Consider the following 13174-nt stretch of genomic DNA (forward strand, 5'->3'; position numbering starts at 1 on the left):
GTGGTAAGATCTGTTTTACCACTGTACCTACACCACTGTTAGTACTGCCCAGTCACTAACATGAGGCCTGAGCTCCCTTACCTGCCTGGAATGGAACAGAGACTGTTTCTGTGTTCATGTAACTACTGATACTCTCCAGCCTTTTCAGATTGCTGCTGTGCCCTTTTCACACGACTTTCTCAGTCCCATGCTGTGCTAATATGTGCATGTGGGGCATTCTGGTTAACATCTTAAGGAGGTACAGAATTCTTCCCCCTTTTTTGGTGAATTATGGAGAAGGCATCAAGAAAAACCAAGATCTTTGCCATCTTGGGAAATCAGTGTGGGGGCCGTACGGCTGAATCACTATTCCAGTATCACTAATGCTGTGAACAAAAGTAGTGTCTCTGGTCTTATGCACTTACATGCGTGGGGGTTTTATTATTCCTTTTTGTCATATGGTTTCACTGGAATTTGTACTGAATTGTTTCTGTGCCATGACAATTGTATTTATTTTGTAAGTCCTTGGTTTCTATGATGCACCGTTTTCTGGGTATTGCCTGCATTCTTTCCTGCTTGCTTGCTACGTAAGTCCACTTGGCTGTAATACACCATCCCCATCTTACAAAGCAATCTATATTACTCTGAATAATCACTCTGCTACCTTTATTAACCAATCTGACATTTTTTTGAGCCATAACTACTATCAACAATATTTATTTTTGTATTGCTGATGATACCCTTAGATAATATTGAGCTAGTACTGGGTGACTTTATTGAAGTAATGTAGAGCACTCTTCTTCAATTATTATTTCCTGTTAACAGCTACTATATTATATCTGTATCTTAATCGCATTTGATGATACTGATAATAACTTCTTACTCTGAATGTTGTGTAGCTGTAAGCTAAATGCTGTTCAAAAGTCTGGGTGTTTCATTTATGGAGTAACTTCTCTTGACCGCAGTTCGTAACTGTATCAGATGATTAAATCTGACCAAGTTTCTCTAAAATGGTGTTGGCTGCCATCCGTTTTATTCGGTCATTTCCTAGTGAATTTATCCTTTATCAGTTTTCTGGTTATTTTGCCTGAGATTAATAATGGTTTAGAGCTCTATAATTACTGAGATCATACCGCTTACTATCTTCAAATATTGGCAGAAAGTGCTAGCAGTCTTACTGAATTTCTCTGGTGTTCCAAAATGCATCGAAAAATAGCATCATTGAAATGATATTCGTGCAAACACTTTTAGGCCTCTAAGGCACAAATTATCTGGGTATGCTAATTTGAAGTTGTCTTTTAACATTCATTTTGGTTACTAATGGCCTCCTTATTTGTAAAAATGCTTTTTTTCTACTTACAGAGAAGATATATGTTTGTTGTTTGGGTCTTTTTGCATGTATTCTTTTAAAACGTGAATCAGAGGTTGGAGGCCCTCTGCTTTCTTGTTTGTTGTCTTTAGCCCAAAATTTCCTATTTGAATTAATTTCTGAGGTTTTTTTTTTAATGTGTGTAGTTATTCTTAAAAGTCACATGGCATTGTGTCTGTTCACTGAAAAATAGTGAACAGTTGTCATAATATTTTTAAAAATAGGCATATTTTGAAATAGCATAAAAATAAACATTCTTTAAATTTGCAGCTGTTCCAAGGCTAAAGCAGAGTTTTATTCATATATTCCCTGACACTTTTCTTGCTACTTGGTGAATCATAGGTACTGAACTCAGGTTTTATTCATGAAATATTACTTAATCAGTATTTTTTGGCCTTTCAGCCAAGTCAGAAGAAAGTCTATCTAGTTGGAACATGAACTTGTATATTAGGTAACAATTTTTATGCCTTTACGTTGTTCTGGAGAGATGAGGAAAGTACTATTCCAGTCATGGCCAACTTCTGAGATACTCGCTTTGAGCCTTCCTTTTGTACGGTAGCATTTTAAACTACTGCTAGTGGAATAAGATTATTTCTCTTTTTTAAAAATCTTTTTTCTTTAATATAGCTAAGGTTCCAAGGAAGGTTTTTGATGATAGTGAAGAGAGTCTTGAGGATGCTAGCATTCCAAAATAAGATGGTAAAATGCATTATCCTTTGATTTTTAAGCTAAACTGGTGATTATTTAAGGCATAATTCAGCCCTTTAAGGACTGGGCTGTGACTGCCCTGTACTCTCTGCCCTTTGATTTGTAGAGCATGCTAGGGTACCACATTCACTGTGCCAGTTACTTGAAAGTACCAGTAATAGAAATGCAGAGTGGAGGAAGACAATTTTTGTTGTAATTGTTAATAAGTGTACATTTAGCTTACCTGGAGTGCCAGATTAAGTGAAAGGTGCATACCTCTATGAGCATAGCACCTGCCACAGGGTGGGTAGGCGCAGAGCTCTGCCTTGCATGAAACTGCTCCCGTAACTTCGCTCAGCAGAGACTTCATGCAGGTAAACAGTTCTTCTTCATCCACCTGAAGTCTGCTTAACCTCTCTGGGCAGAACTGCAGAAGTTTGCCTGGGTCAGTGAATTCTGCTTAGGCTGTGGCACTCTTGGAAAACCCAGGTATGTCCTTGTACATGTACTGTGCAAACACTGTGTGCGTAGCATGTTCCAGAGGCTGTGTCTTCTGCGGACTACCTGTAACGAGCAACTATGCACGTGCAGTAAATCTGCTGCTTCCCAAACAGAATTAGGACAGTTTTTCTCTGAAGAAAAATAGGATTTTCTGCTTTTTAAAGGTTGGTTGACTTGAAGCTTTTGTTTTAAACTAAATTCTTTTATCACATTATGCTGTAGAAATGGAATTACTACAGGCAGTCTAGTTAAACATACTCCTAAATATCTCATGCAGTCATCCCACACAGCAGCAGAATGTGTAATAAAATTTTCTTCCAAGAAGTTGTTTCTCTATAAATTAAACCTTGGAGACGAATAGGATCCATATTGCTATTTAAGTATTTGTATGAGCTGTTCCTACCTGAATCACAGAATCACAGAACTGCTTTGATTTAATGGAACATGAATAAAATTTATGGATAATCATACTATTATATAGATAGTACGTGCTAAAGATCTGTGCCCAGTATACATGTTAACATCAGTTAATTTCAGAAGAATTTCCATCTTCAGGCAGCCTGTGAGCATTTTCAGTTGATATTTTACTGTCTAATCTTCACTCTGAATGCTGTAAGAAAAAAGAAATAGAATTCTTTTTTTCCAAAAGTCTACTTATCTGTAATACTGAGAGTTAAGATGTAGTTCTTCAGTAAGAACTGCTGAGGTTTCAGGTATAATTAATTAAAACAGAATTACAAGAATGTCATCACTGATACTGCATTTCTACTTATACACGAGGTCATAGGTTCACACTTGGCTTTGTAATGGAGTACCTTGGCCCAAGCTTTTCTTTCATAAATGTGATTACTCTGACTTGGTAAAGTTGTAATTGTATAGTTGGAGGGTGAATTATCACCACAGAAAAAGGTGTGGTGTTTTAAGCTGTTACAGAGCCCGTGTCTGAACTGAAAGAGCAGCGCACTTGAGTGTCCCTGACTGTTTCAGCACAAAGTCTGTCTCCAGACAGCTCTTGCTGAAGTCTGTTAAAACGTACTGGGATGTTCTAACTTTAAAGAATGCAAGGAGAGATCAGAGAGTCTTTTGCTCTGGTTCAGCTATGAGGGACAGTAAACTCCAGTTAAGGAGCAGAGGCAAACAGCTGCAGCGCACCCAGTTTTACATCAGTGCAACCATTTGTGCAGTATGTCTCAAAACAGTCTTTGTATTGACTTGGGCAAAGCCCGTTCCCTTTGAATAATCCATATTGCGTTCGGACCTTCACATGTGAGATGGCTTCCCAGGGTTGTGTAGCGCTGTGTCTTCTCCCAGTAAATGGTTCAGGAGATTGGGTTAATATGGCTGTAACCTACTCAGAAAATGTATGGGAAACAGGAAAGACACTCTTAAAAGCAATGTATCTGTTGTGATAAAGTGGTTTTGTAATTTTTGTTATATCTCAGACAGTTAATTTTTTTTATTGGTTACTCTCTGAGCTACAATGTAAATTAGCAAGCATCCCAAACCTCTGTAACATGAATTGTGTTTATCGTCAACTTAAATCAGTTTAAATAAGTTTAGTTCAACTGATGCGTGCACAAATTAATTTCCCTTTTATCTAGCCTACTTCCACTCCTAATAAACAGAATAAAGGCTCATAGGAGCCGCCTTCTGTAGCATGATTGGATATCTCTGATCAAGGAAATGTAAAATAATTTCGCTCTAGTCCCTACTCAGTTCTCCCTTAATCAAGGTCTCTGGATATAATGATTCATCGTAATCATTTTCACATTCCTTGATAGAAAATAGGGAAAAAAAAACCATTTTTTTTTCCTAGTTTGTATGTTTAAAGAATTATTACATTCAACATTATAAAATTAATTTTAAAAGTATAAGATGGTTTTGATTCTCTACAACATAGGAAAGATGCCAGTCTAACTCAGGGAATTCTTCATAAACAAAAAGGCAACGATACCATGTTTTGAAGAGTTAGTACTGCAGTGATCTATACCTGTCCTTATTAGTAATAGCTGGTCTGAGGACACTGGCAGTAAGCTGATTTCAGTGAGTCCAAGACTGGCTAGGCATTTTCTCTCTTCATTGAAATATAAAGTGCCAAGCAAAACCTGAGGTTAGCTATGTGGAAGATACTAAAAAAAAGAACAATTAAAGCTTCCCTTTAGGTTACTGTTTGAGAGCCGCCTTAATAGATTAGCCACATCACATATCTTATTCCCACACAGAACTGCAACTGGCCTGCAAATGAAATACTACTTTTACTTCTATGCTGAACTATTTACACTATTTATTAACTATCTATGATCTTTAAATTATATACATATATAGTATATAACACATGTAATAACCTTTGTCTAGATAGACAATTATGAAAAATGTATAGTATGTGAAAGATCAACTTGCAATTTGTTTGCAGTAGTATTTTACAGCTTCTTAGTGTACTTTTGCCTTTACCAAACAATTTTTCCTTTTGTAATTGCAAAAGGCATTAAGGCAAACTTGTGGTTTAGCTGGTTTATCTAAAAACGCCTGTTCAGAATATGTCCCATTAAGTGTAGCTGACAAGATTAGAAAAACAGCAATCTGTCTTAAGAAGTATTCCTACCATACTAGTTAATGGCAGTTTCTGGACTGCTAGTTCAGAAATACTGTTCCAGAGCAAGGTATAGCAAGTAGTTTCTTCAAAATGGTATGTAAATACATCCTGAGCAGTCAAAGGGTGCTTCTGTTATTTTAGCTTGAGGATGATGCTGCTGTTTTTGATTCTTCTGCTCAACACTGATAGGAAAACAAAATCAGTTTGGAGAAATCTTGGTGTAATTCAAGTGTAGCTGCTGGCTTTTGTACAGGAATTGAAGCATATGGCCCATATAACTCAAACTAGACTTTAAACATGTTAATCATCTTGCCTTAGTATTAAGTTTAATGTTAAAGACTTGCTTAATATTAGAATATCTTCTTATGTCTGTAGCGAAATGAAATGCAGAAAATATGCTTATTTGTCCTTTGAGCTTTCAAGTTATGAAGTTTGTTGCAAAAGAGGTTTGACATGGATACGCTTTAACATTGAGATGAGTCTTTTCCTTTATATTAGAAATTGAGCATCACCATGCAAAAACAATAATCCTTTTACTGGCACAAAAGAAGGGTGTAGTGCACCTTTTTAAATAAACATTGTAATTTGGCCTTAAATGAAACTGTGTCTCCTTGTTAATTATGTGATTCCATGCCATGAACACAGGTATTAAATATCTTTGGTCATTTGAGGCTTAATGATTTGCTTCAAAATTTGACCTCAAATATAAATTAATCACATGTTTTAAAAGTATTACTTTAGGTTTTAGCACAATATCCTCATTTTACACTGCCAGTTTCATGATTTTTTTGCAAAATCTTTATTTTTTGAGCCAAAAGTTCAGCTGTGACAAAATATGACTAAGGTTAAACGTGGTATCTGATATGCCAGGAGTTTTTTCCAGCCATGTTTTCCCAAAACATTACTTCAAACCTTTCCAGATTATACAATATCATTCCAATATTTTTGTTCATTTCCTTCTTTTAAACAACTCTAGCTTTACGTCAAACTATTAATCACAGTGGGATGATTCGGTTTGAACAAATTGAGTTGAGAAATCTCTGCTTAGCAGTAAACTGGAAAAGCTGTTTTCCCTTTTTGTGTATGCATTTGATTTCTCTCTAGATACTAACAGATCTTTGCAAATTATCTGCTTAAGAGTAAGCCCAAATATTTTGAATTCATCCTAATTACATAATGTCTTGGAAGTCTGTTAATACATACAATCTTTGTAAGCTCAAAGAGTGAAAATCCTCCCTGTAAGTAGGTGTCTAAAACTGCAAAGACGATTAAAGAAAAAAAGTAACAAGATCAGTTTTAAATAAAATAACCCAAGGTCAGACCAGCAAAAGTCAGGGAAGCAAGCTATCTGTGGTGACATGGATCTGAAGACTGTGCTCCCAGGGATAGGGAAGGGGATAAGTATAAGCAGTTGGATCAGGGAGGTTGAGTGGAAGGGGAGGAAAGAATGGTCTTACAACTCCAGCAGGGAGACTGGAGCCTAGGGATCCTCTGGGTTTCTCAACTCTGTAGATGCTTGATTAGCTAGCGCGGCCAAAATCCAAAAATGAGGGAAAACTTGGTATCTATCTGAGGTAGATTAAGCCTGTTATTATTGCCAATTACCCATTTTGTGATAGGTATAAATCCAAATTTGCCAACTGTTTTCCCTTTTTTTTTTTCTATAAACCAACCTTTCTTTCCTTTATATTAACTTTTCCATCAACGTGCATGTTTTGAGAATCTACAAAATCTCCTTACATCAAATTTTCATTTCTCTTGCGGTGCTTATTTCAGTCATTCCCCAAAGCTTTCACGGTGCCATGTCTCTCAGAGCTCTCTCTTCTTACTCTGGTCGCCGGTCCTGTAATCAGTCTTCTCTCACCTTCCAGGTAGTGCTGTGAGTAAAGAGTATCTTAACTTTGCTGGAGGTTTTCTGAAGTCTAGCCTCTTTGCATATGTTATTCTCTTGGCTCTTAAGTCAGTTTTGGTTTAGGATTTCACAGGAGAGTGAATATTAAGAACTCATTGCTAGGTAATGGTCTGCATTATTATATTATGTTTTGTGTTCCTAAAGTTTTGACACAAATATATTGGAGACAAATGAGATTGCATTTGTATTGATTTAAACCCTTGTGCTATGCAGTGGAAGAATTGCATATCCCTTTGAAAGAGAGCAAAATAGGAGTGGCCTTGTTTTTGTAGGGCTGTAGGAAATTGAATTTCTGGTTGTGCAGCATGTTTGTTACTACTGGAGTTGATATGTTGATGAAATATTTTAGGTATATGGTTTTTGCTGTGGCTTTGTCCCAGTTGCTCTTGTTGACTGCTAAACTCAGCTCCAGGGCTTGTTTACATAATTTTAATGATACTCAGTAGATTTAGAGAGAGTTTACACAGCAGATTTTATACTTCAAGTGATTTCTTGGTGTTCTAGAAACTTGCGTTGTTCTCTTTACTGTAGTTATTTCTCTTGAGAAGTTACCAGAGGCTTGAACTGGGGGATTTACCTAAAAACTTTGTGAAGACAGCAAATTTTGATCTTTCTCCTATGAAGGTGTTACCTTGGAAGGCAAATGCTGAGCTGTTTACCACAGTCAGACGTGATCGCTCCGTTCTAAATTAAATCTACCCATGATGGTTAGCGTGGAGCTAATCAAATCACTTGCGCCATTTGATCTGGTCCCGTCGCCTTTCATTATGAAAGCTCATTTAAACTTCTTTAAACTAGAACTGAACCGATAAAACAGATACATTCATGGATCTGTGATCACATTTTCCTGCTCCTGTATTTTGTAGTATCTGAGCCTAAAAACAAAACCCAACTAAAACCAATGACAATTTATTGTATGCTGTATCTTGTCATCTGAATAGTTCTATTAATTTAGCCACTCTTAGTTTTGTTTTGTACAATGCAGAGTAGATTTTGGTTATCATGTAGAGTTTTTAATGGCTATAGCACATACAAATTACATTCTGCCCTTAGAAATTATGTCTTTTTCTTCTGTATCACAGACAAGATAGAAAAAGTTATTTAGTCATTGCTTTAAAAGCACAGAGACCTTTTTTCCCCTAGTAATTTCAATTTATCAGTTGAAAATGACAGTGATTTCCTTGTGGATGGTGTGTAATCTCCCATAATTTAATAGGCTTTTCAGTCCAGTATTGGAATAAAAACAGTCAATGTTATGCTCTCCCCAGTCCTACTTGTGTTATACCCGATGGGTACAGTAAACGTTAAGTAAACAGACCTGGGAGCAATAAGGAACTGGACTGTCAGTAGAATTCTTAGGAACCTCTTACTTCCTATGCCTTTTATAAAAGTTGTAATTATTAGTTTTGGTTTGCTCATCAGTGGCATTTGATTGTCTGTAATGCTGAAGTTTTAATTCTGCTGTTTGCGTCTGTGCCATCTGCAGTACCTTTGATCTGGCAGCTAAGGAAATTGCCCCATTGAAGGCAAAATAGCCACTGGGACTTGATTCCTGATTGGTTTTGCAGACATTTTTAATGCTTTTTCATCTAATTAGTAAACCACTACTTAAATTAGGCCCACCAAGCTGAAATGGAGGTAAAAGGATGTGGTCAAAACTTAAAAACAAGATGTGGTTACTTACTGTATGTGGTGCAGATGTGACTGTATTTTGCAGCACCCCAGGGCTTGGGGAAGGGATGACAGGATGCATCGTTTTTTCCAAGTCAGTTTAAACGACGACTGACTGGAACTGGCAGAACAGTGAAAGTATTGCTGAATACATAAAGATTTGGGAAGGGGGAGCAATTGAAAAATGAGGTTTTGCATGCTTTGCTTAATGGTGCACTGTCTTTTGAAATGTTAGAATTGGGTGTTGAACCTACCAAAATAAACTCCTAATTCCCCTCATGTTTAAAGGGTATTTGATTATGTTAAAGGCTAAATTATGCCTTCTAATCTGCGTGCAGATTCTGGAAAGTAACAGCATAGCTTGTAGCTCAGATATCTTTCAGACATGAGTATGTTCATTGTATACTGAGACTGGTGCTGTTGCACATGGTAACAAGCGACTGTTTACTGCATATTTGACTATTAGCGAGAGTCCATACTGACAAAAGACAGGCAGGTGTAACCTGCCCTCCCTGTGCAACAGTTGAATGGTTGAATAAGTTTCGGTCAATTACAGCTGTTCATAACTCTCTACAGCAACAACACTGCAAAAAGGCGTATCGGGGCATTGCCCCTGAAGACCTGAGCTAATTTCCCTTTGAGACATCTTAATAGCAGTGAAGTGCAAGAAAAAAAATTCTGCAGGTTGACTTTTGGTTTCCCAAAGTAAATGTATTCCCATTGACTCTGGGAATAATATGAAATACATAAAACCCAAGGCGTAATGCCATTTGTTTTGCAGGCCCTAGAGCAAGAAGTACAAAACCTTGCCAGCAGGGCTACGGTGCTGGGCTAATTCTGCCCGACTATGGCTGAGCTCCCCCGCAGAGGAGTTCTCCTGCTCTGTAAGTGGCCTGCAGCCTCCTGGGGTCACCCGCCATGAACACCCCAGCAGCCGGAACACCCCAGGCTTTCTGCTGTTGGCCATCAGGCGTTCAGAGGGGTTTCAGTAAGGAATAAATTGCAGGGCATATGAATACAATTATTGTACAGTTGGACTCGATGATCTTAAACCTCTTTTCCAACCTAAATGGTTCTGTGATTCTGTGTACTACTATTATCTCCAGCCTTTCTACTGCCTACATAACCTGGCACAGCCGAGTTTGAATTTTTATGTATTTTTTTTATGCTACAAATATTTCCAGATTTAACCATTCACTCTTTCAATTGTGGCAGCAAAAAGTGACTGATACCAGAAAGAGGCAGGTGACAGTGATCACCTTCTTTCCTTTTTTTTAAATGTCAGTTATCTAATTAATGCTACTTGGTATAGAGGAAGTCAGGTGTTGGTTTCAGCAGATACCGTAAATGTTGCCAAGTTTAGTCAACTGTGTCTTGGAAATAGAAAACAGCAAAGTTTCAGCCACCCCAGTGTAAATATAACCTTCATTCTGAATACCCCAAACCCTGAGGGGAAACAGGGAAATTCTAAAAGCATAACAAAGAAACGATAAAAGACAAAAATAATCGTAGGAGGTGACGTAAGAAAGAGCACGCTAAGAAAGTGGAGAAACCCTTTTTCTATTGTGCGCTTGCATGTAGACCACTGCATCCCTCCTTCTCTTCTTGTAAACTGGCCTCCATTAGACCTGCAAGAGATGATGTTCAGTAAATACTGTAGGATCGCTGTCATGGCGCTGCTTCACTTGAAAGCCATAAATACTTAACCCTTTACTTCAGTAACTCCACTGGCTTTAGTCAAGAGCTTTAACTGAAATGTCTTTGGGAAAGAGGCTTTGCCTTTGCATCCCCTGCCAAAGGGACTTGCCATGTTGTGCAGCAGTTAAAAATTAATTACTAATACCAGTGATGAAAACAAGGGGAGCAAAAAAGGCAAGGATGTGTGTTTCTGCACTTGCTGAAAAATGGGTTATACTTTTAGCACCTCATTCTCTTCCACTAAGAAAATGCTTCTGCTTTTAGTTTGTTACTTTGCTGGAAGATGAACAGAGGGAATATGGAGATAAGCAATTGTAAAGGGAGTTTTTAGTTGTCTAAGTACATGAACAAATTAGATTTCCTCTCGCTTCTTCTTCTGGATATCTGCCAATTAATAATTTGAATTAACAGGAAGCTGAAAGGTTGTGAGTGTGACAAAATTCAGTCAACCTTGAATTCAAAGTCAGGGTTGGTTTTTTATTACTGTGATGATATATCTTGAAGGGAATTTTTAAAGTGAAGATATGTGGAGGTTTATATCCTTTGCTAAGGTTTGCATTATCATTTTGGTTTTAGTTTCTTTTTTTTTTCCTGTAGATTTTGTCCAGCTAATTACCATGAAACACTAGTGAGGTGGATGAATCCTGAGTGAACTGTTATAAAGCGTTTTACAGTGGGCTGTAAGCAAAAAGGTTAAGTTGTATTTCCCCGGGTTGCGAAGTTGGAATTGAGAATCAAATTTAATCATCAGGAATCAGTCTTCAGCTTAAACTTCCTAGTTTCTCGTATTATTTTGTATTGTAACACATACTTCATTAGGGCAATATGGAGCAAGCTTGAAATAATTTCTCTTCATTTCAGTGTTCAAATGATGGCTTTATTCACAAGCACGTTGTGGTTCCAAATAAATGTAGTGATTTTCAGAAACACAAACATTTTTCTCTCTCTGGCACAAAAATGGCTTTGGGATTATACAAGAGAAAACATAAGACTTCACAGTAAAGGATTTTATCTCTGGATAATACTGTTTTTCTCTATGGGTGCAGGTGGCTGTTACTAAATTTTTGGATAGTTCCGAGCTTTTAAGGCAAGGGGGGTTGTGTAGGATATGAAAACAAATATGTGTCTCTCTAACACATGTATTTCAGGTAATTTAAACAGACTTCAACAATTTGTAATTAATCACTGGATTTACCATGAACTCTATTTACCATCTGACTCACTTGTAAGGATGGTCAAACTACATTATTTAAGCTGATAGGTAAAGAGAGATTGTAGAACACTAGTGAAATTCTTTCTAAAAAGAGATTTTTCTCTCTAGCGGAGCAGAGAAAAATAATTCAGTGTGTGCATAGCTCTCTTAATATATCACAAAATTTTTCACTTTAATTGAAGATGGGAGTTACACCTGCATTTCTGCCTCTGCACTGCATCCATATATGGCAGAGAGATTTTCAGTGGCAGGACTGGTCCTGTAGTGGAGAGGGCCATGGTAGGAGTCTTTTCTGCTGCCAGATGATACCTCCATTTTGTCATTCGCCTACTGAAGCCACCTTACCTCTTGCTGACTGAAGCTGAGAAAACACCCCTTTTCAGGTGTAAATCAAGGTCACAAAACAAATCTGCGATGGAGCCAGACTTGAGAGCCAGACATCCTGATTTTTATGCATTTGTTTTTATCAGTTGCTGCTGTTCATATTAAAGTGGTATCTAATGCAGCACTCAGACTTACCAGCTGAGGGGTGAGACGAGGGGCCCTGGGATGCTGATCCACAGCCAGTATGGGCTGGAGGCTTGTCACAGTGCCTTGCCCAGCAGGCAGGTCTGGTGGAGCCTGCTCCCACAGTTAGAGAGCAGGGGGGGCCCTCCTGGTGCTGCACACCGGGGTTCTTCCCTGTAGACTTCTGTCCAAAGCATCTGAGAGCTCAGGAGGAAGGGCGATGCTCTGGAGAGAGACCCACGTGTCCTTCCAGACTGCAAGTTGGGCTATGCCTAGAGCACGTCTGGGGCACATACTTCATTCTGCCAGCCAACCAAACAAAAAATGTTTCTACGGTTCCAATAATAGTCTATTGCCATCCTTACGGGCACAATTCAGCTATCCAAGAATGGCGTTTCTTCTTTTAGTTTGTTCAGGGGCATTTATTTACCTTAGTTTTGAGGTCAGAGAGATTATTGTGTGACTGTATTGAGTACCAGACTTGCTCTTAAAACTGGAGAGAGTTTTGAACATGAGGAAGGAAGATGTCAATTCTCTGTCAAAGTAGAGACCAAGGAGTTTAATCCTGGAAGGTGTAATTTGAACTTCAGGCACTCAGAGTAGAGTTTTCCCTTGAGTCCCTAATGGAGAAAGAAAACAAAGTTCCTTGGTGAATTTTGCTATACCACTGTACTAAAATTATGAAGTTGTTCCAAGTGAGAGAAGAAAGGCACATTACATCTCTTCTGTTTTATGTCCTGTGGCTTTGTGCGTACTGTCACTTTTTCGTTATATTTGCAGCTCCATAAAATGTTTCTCATCTTCTATTTATAAACCTATTTGAAAACAACATGCTGTTCATCATCATCATGAACAGCTTTTCTTTAAGTTGATGTAGTACCCAGAAGTGGAGCAGAATATGAAAACCAGTCTAGCAAGTGCATGGAATACTTGTCATACAGAAGTTGTTATTTGCTGTCTTAGTTAGAAGTGCAAGTCCGCAAGCCTTTTCTGTTAGGTGTCAATACCCCTCATTGACATGTAGTTTGGTTTCAGTTATGGCCC

The 13174-nt window shown here is 37.9% G+C and overlaps 1 protein-coding gene across 10 annotated transcripts in view; it reads left to right on the forward strand.

Annotated features, from left to right (window-relative positions):
• Nucleotides 1-13174, forward strand: part of TBL1X (transducin beta like 1 X-linked) — a 199936-nt gene that overhangs the window by 111171 nt on the left and 75591 nt on the right. The gene's annotated exons all lie outside the window — the stretch shown is intronic.

This window comes from Phalacrocorax aristotelis, chromosome 1 (genome assembly GCF_949628215.1).
Source record: "Phalacrocorax aristotelis chromosome 1, bGulAri2.1, whole genome shotgun sequence".
Classification (NCBI taxonomy): domain Eukaryota; kingdom Metazoa; phylum Chordata; class Aves; order Suliformes; family Phalacrocoracidae; genus Phalacrocorax; species Phalacrocorax aristotelis.